Raw genomic sequence first — 6,000 nt, forward strand, 5'->3', positions numbered from 1 at the left:
TTCCTGTGCCGAATTCAGCTTGGCAGGTGACACCCCAGCTCGAGCAGAGATCCAGCCCCGACATGAGCAACTTGCAAGGCTCTCTGCTCCTGCCCACCTTCCAGCGTGGAAGGACCCGGCCCACCAGGCCTGGGCAAAGCACTGACCTGCAGGATAAGGCTCTGAGAGGGGAAGGAGAGAGCTGGAGAGGCGGTGACTACACCTGGCCGGTGGCCAAGAGAACCCGGACTCCCACCCACCCACCCAGCCACCCAGGGCCTGAACATCCAGGGACCAGCGCTTTCCTCTCCCCAGATGAGGCTAGTTGAGCAGAAAGATCAGATCCAGGACTGGCTGCTCAAATGAAAGTTCAGAAAATCTGCTGCTATCTTCCCATCTTCAGGGTTGTCATTTTGGAGGGCTGCTCCGGATGGAGTGCAAGGGTCCAACCCCAGAGGGTACTGCCCCTCCCCAACACTCCCCTAAAAGATGAAGAACCTGACCTTCAAGTATGTACAACAGAGACTGCCCAGGGGGCAAAAGCTGGCTGGGCCCAGATGGTGGTCCCCCTCCCTTGCCCCAAACCCATACCTTTATTAATGTAGCCTCGTGACTCATACTGAGCTTACTGTCCCTTGAACTCTTAAATAAATCCCTTTCTCATATTGTCTAGTAGTCAGGATGGGCCCCAGCATCCACCTTATCACTCCACACTGTTGAGATCTTTCAGGATCCTGATTTTGCGATCCAGCTTTGCTCTGTCCTTCTTCTCTGTTCCATCACCTCCGGGTGTTACAGGCCAACACCCTTTACATCTCCTTTTGGGTCCCTGGCATATACTGGTCAGAAAAGGGTAGAAAGCAGAGCCCCACAGCTGCCTCTAAAGACCCACAGGAACATTCGGAGGCTGCCATTCAGCCAGAGGGGAGCCCCCTCCAGGCCCCCCACGGCCATCCATCAGGTCCTTGAGAGCCGGAGAGACCCCAGCTGGTGTCTCAGGAGGCGGTGTGAAATGACAGGAATTTCCAGGCTTGAATCCCAGCCCCATCAGTCTTGGGAAAGTCATCTGACCTCCCGGGCCCTCCATGCCTTGTCTGTAACACAGGGATGGTCACCTCCAGGGCCCAACAGGTGAAGAGCAGGATCGTGTGTGACATAACCCGGCTCACGACGGCGCTCAAAGAATAACACCCGAGCCCATTTTCCTCACCCACCTCATGGGGCTGTCGAGAATCCGAAAGATTTGCCGGCTCCTGGTGAACCCATGCTGGCTCTAAGGACCGCTGCCTTCTCCTCTGTAGGTATCACCGGCGTCACCCTCCAAACCAGGCCCAAACCCGAACCCGAGGTCAGCCGAAGCCCTGGGTCTCTTTGATGTGAACTCCTGTCAAGGCAGTCTTCCCTTCCCGGATCTGTGCACTTGTTTGTGGAGTTTGTTGGGGTTTCTTTTTAAAGATTTATTTATTAATTTGAGAAAGAGAGAGAGACAGAGAAAAAAAAATCTCCAGCACACTCCCTGCTGAGCACGGAGCCCAGTGCGGGGCTCGATCCCACGACCCTGAGATCATGACCTGAGCCAAAATCAAGAGTCAGGAACTCACCTGACGGAGCCACCCAGGCGCCCCTGTGCAACTGTTTCCATAAAACAATAACAGTATTAATAACCGCTTAATCCTTCCAATCCCACTATGAAATAAAAAGTATCTCCGTCTTACCTCCAAGGAAACTAAGGTGCAGAGAGGCTAAGTGACCTTCCCAAGGTCACACAGCTGGAGAGTGTGAGCGAAGCACAGCTCGGACTCCGAACACCGCACTCTCAATACTACACAATAGTTCCTAAATGCCGGCCTAAAGGGGGGAGACTTTGTCCCCGGCCCTCTCCCACTTGTCTTTTCTGGCCTCGGCCCTGCGTTCACTCGGTTGGGCACCTTTGGGTCCTGATGGTGTCTGCACAGCGGTGGCCGCGCCTCACCCCCACCTCCCGGCAGCTCTGTGCCCACCAGTGTCACATAAAGAAAAGGACTGAGGCACCAAGCCCATTGCTCCCTGAAGACTGGGACCAGTGGGGTCCTCGTCTTGGCCCCCCGGGGCTAATCTCCACCTGTGCATCCTAAGCTCCGGACTCGCCCACAGCCTAAGCACGGGACCCCTCTGGCCCCCCTTCCCCAGCCTTTCACAGGACCCAGCCACCTGCTGCCCGGCCCTGACACCTCTGAACTGACCACTGCCTCCTGAACCCCCAATGGCCAGGATCCCCACCTGCCCAAGGGGCACCCGAAGGCCCCTCCTCGCAGCTGCGTGTCCAGATGCTGAGTCCAACCAGCCAGCACGGCTATCCTCCGGCCTTCACTACCTGCTCCCCCCTCTGCCGACCCTCAGCCCCAGGGGCAGACTGGCTGCAAGGTGAGGGCATTCCCTAAGTTTGAGGTCCTGTCTGCCCACGGGAAAAAGAGGAAACGGACCCAGGAAGCTGGCAGGGCTGGGGCTGAGGCCCACGGCCACCGAGGGGGCAGCCAGTCAGGAAAAGCCCCTGGAGGTTCCAGGGGAGCCATCGTGGAGCGTTGGCAGACCCCTGACGATGCCAGAACCCGAAGGCTCTATCAGAGAACTGCCCCTCAGGCCTCAGAGAATGGCGCTTTGGAGCAAACCCACAAACATAGTCACCCCACAATCAAAAACACTAGCCCCTCGACACATCCTGCAAACACTTCCATTCACAAAACACACTTGGTGAATCCCCTGGCACAGGAGCCCATCCAATCACTCAGGAAGCACCGACCGAGCACCTGCCACCTGCCAGGCACTCTCCCGGGCAGTGGGGATACCTCAGTAGCCAACCCAAAGGTCCCGCCCCCTGTGAGGTCCCTCGTTCTCACGGGGACACCAACAGTAATAAATAAATAAATAAATAAATAAATAAATAAATAAATAAATAAATAGATAGATAAATAAATAAACAAACAAACAAACAAACAAGTAAATCACTTGGTGTATTCGGAGTGATGAGGACAAGAGAGAAATTAAAACCAGACAAGGGAATCGGGTGCCTAGGAGGAGGAGGAGGAGGAGCAGCAACTTTAAGCAGGGAGGTCAGGGCCTCCTTTGCAGAAGTGACACCTGGGTGGGTGCCCCACAGCCGCAGCAGCAAGGCCAGCGGCTCCCAGGTCAGACAGCACATTCCAGACATTTCCATTAACGTTCCCTCCGACGGTCAGGTAGGTCTTCCTTGCCGGGAATCCCAGAGGACCTAGTGAGGGTACCAAGCCCCACAAACTTGGGCCTTCCCAGCAGGAGGGTGGACAGACGCCACCAAGTTAGTGGGGATGACCCCAGGCCTTGCAGCCCCTTCCAGCCGCCCTCGTCTCCCTCCTCCCCCCTCACCTGCTCCTCACCCTCCTCCCCGATTACCTGAAGTCCGGCCCTCCATGCTCAGAGCTCCTCCGGAACGGCTCCCCGAACGGAAGCAACACCCGGTTCCCCCGAAGCACCGTTTCCCTCCGGCCGGGCCCTCCGCACTCTGTCTGCACCCCGCCAGCACCCGATCTGCACCCGGCCCACACCCTGCCCACACCCCACCCTCACCCCGCCCACACCAGTCCTCACCTGGTCCGCACTCTGCCCACCTCTGGTCCATACCCCGCCAGCACCCCATCCGCACCCCACCGTTCACCCCACCCACACCCGGTCCGCACCTGGTCCGCACCCGGTCCACACCCTGCCCGCACCCCACCCGCACCCCGTCCGCACCCCACCGTTCACCCCACCCGCACCCCACCTGCACCCGGTCCTCACCTGGTCCACACCCGGTCCGCACCCCGCCCGCACACAGTCCACACCCTGCGCTCCTCCCCGACAGCAGCCGCTACCGGTCAGCGGGCGGTGCTTGAGGATTATTAACCGCGTTTCCAGGAAAAAGGAAAGAAAGGGAGACGCGTCAAGAGGACACTTGAAGCAGGTGACACAGTTGGTTCGTTGGTGTGCTCACTCGGGGAGTGCATGTGGAACGTTCACAAGGCCACGTGTCTGGCGGGAGACGGAGGACACGGCATCAATCGGTGAGCACAGCCGCGATCGGTGTCACAGAGGAGATCGAAGCGGAAGAGGGCTGGCACGGGGTGCAGCCTGCAGCAAGGATGTCGGCGCCCCCCCGGGCTCTGCGCTTGGGCACCTGCCTTGGGCCCAGGGCAGGACCCCGGGGTCCCGGGATCGCGTCCCGCCTCAGGCTCCCCGCGTGGAGCCTGCTCTCCCTCCGCCTGTGTCTCTGCCTCTCTCTCTCTCTCATGAATAAATAAAATCTTTTCTAAAAAGTTTAAAAACAACAAAACAAGGATGTCCCCACTCTCACAAACACTTCTACTAAGCAAAACACACCCACAGATCATTTCTCAAACTCACAGTCACACGCACACGTGCACGTTCCCACCACACATGTTCACACTAGCCTCACACAGACAGACCGAGGCCTGCAGGCGTCCCCTCCACTGTGAAAAACCCACTCACACAAACACACCCCCACACGCATGCACAGACACACAACGCACCCCCACAGGAACATGCATACAAACGCGCTGGGCGCACACACCCCCTCCCCAAGCCCACGCACACCCCAAGGTCACACGGGAAGGCTACAGAGTCAGACCCTGCGTGGCCAGAAGGGACGGAGGACCAGAGAGGGGCACCGGCGTGGCCTAGGCCGGCGGGCCAGGGGCAGCAGGCCGGGTGTGACCCCGGCTCCTCCCAGGACCCCACACTCCCCCTGGGTGCAGGCCACCAACCTCAGCGCACAATGGGCTGGGGGGGGCATCACCTTTGTCGATATCCACAGAGAAGCCCACGGACTCGCGCACGGGGACACACGTGCAGACACGCACATTCCCACAGAAACGTGAACCTCATGCCCCTCTCCCGGGCAGCAAGGTGGGGTGCGATCTGGACAGCTTCTCGCAGGTGCAGCTCGTCGCCTTCATCCTCACCCTCCCCGCCCACCCTGCACCACCGCCACCGCATTTTCCTCCCGCCCTTACCTGTGGCCGTGGCTTCCCCGGGTGGCATGTGTGTCATACAAATGCATCATATGCGAATGCTGTACACGTGTGGTTTGCAAACGGGGGTGGGCGCCTTTGTAACTCTTCACGCAAGGTGGGGTTGGGGGGTGCCGTGTGCGAGCACCTTTATATGTATGTGCAGGTGCACGTCTATGCACATGCGTGTGCACGCTCCCAGGAAGACAGAGAAATCCATCATCCAAACCTCGCTCCTCCGGGGGATGAAAGCAAAGCAAAGTTCAGGTTTAAATCACACCAGCACGGGCAGGAGGGGTTCCCCTGCCTTACATGATTATCTGCGTGCAGCGTGCGGCGCAACGGGCTGGCAGGCAGGAGGTGGCGAGCAACCCGTCAGCAGGGAGTCATTTGTTGTCTCCAGGCCCTTGGGACCTGCTGTGGCTGCTCCAGGAGCAGGAGACCGGAGTGCAGCGGCCAGGAGCCCCTGCCTGTCCCAGGTGTTGGGGGTGGGGGGGTGGGGGGCTGGCATCCATCCAGCTCAGGCTTCTCCAGGCTACAGAAAAGCAGAGACCAGGCAGGAATCTCCAGGCCTGAGAGAAGCCCGGGCCCTTCTGGGCCTTGGGTGGACGGAGGGTCCAGGCGAAGGGTAGGACTGGCCCCAGGGCAGCCCCCACCCTGCCAACGTCTCCACTGGCCCGGAAAACACTGTCGGGGCTCCGGGAAGTCAGAGCCGGAGGCAGTTTGCCTCATTCTCTCCTCCCTGGGTCGGCACCCTTTCCCCGTCTCCATCTCGACCCCTCGCTCTTTGTTTTTTGCGTGATTGCTCTTTGTTTTTTGCGTGATTGTCTCCTCATCTCTTTGGGTCTGACCGCCCGGGCCTCCCCCTCCATCGGCCCGTCTTGCACCCCTCCAAGCCCTGTGTCGGCTCTGACGTCAAGGCTTCCCTCTGCTGAGCGCTGTCACCCGTGGCCGTGCTTGCGACACATCACACACCTCCCAGAGTGTGTCATCCCATTCG

The sequence above is a fragment of the Canis lupus genome, chromosome 15, assembly GCF_011100685.1.
Source record: "Canis lupus familiaris isolate Mischka breed German Shepherd chromosome 15, alternate assembly UU_Cfam_GSD_1.0, whole genome shotgun sequence".
NCBI lineage: Eukaryota > Metazoa > Chordata > Mammalia > Carnivora > Canidae > Canis > Canis lupus.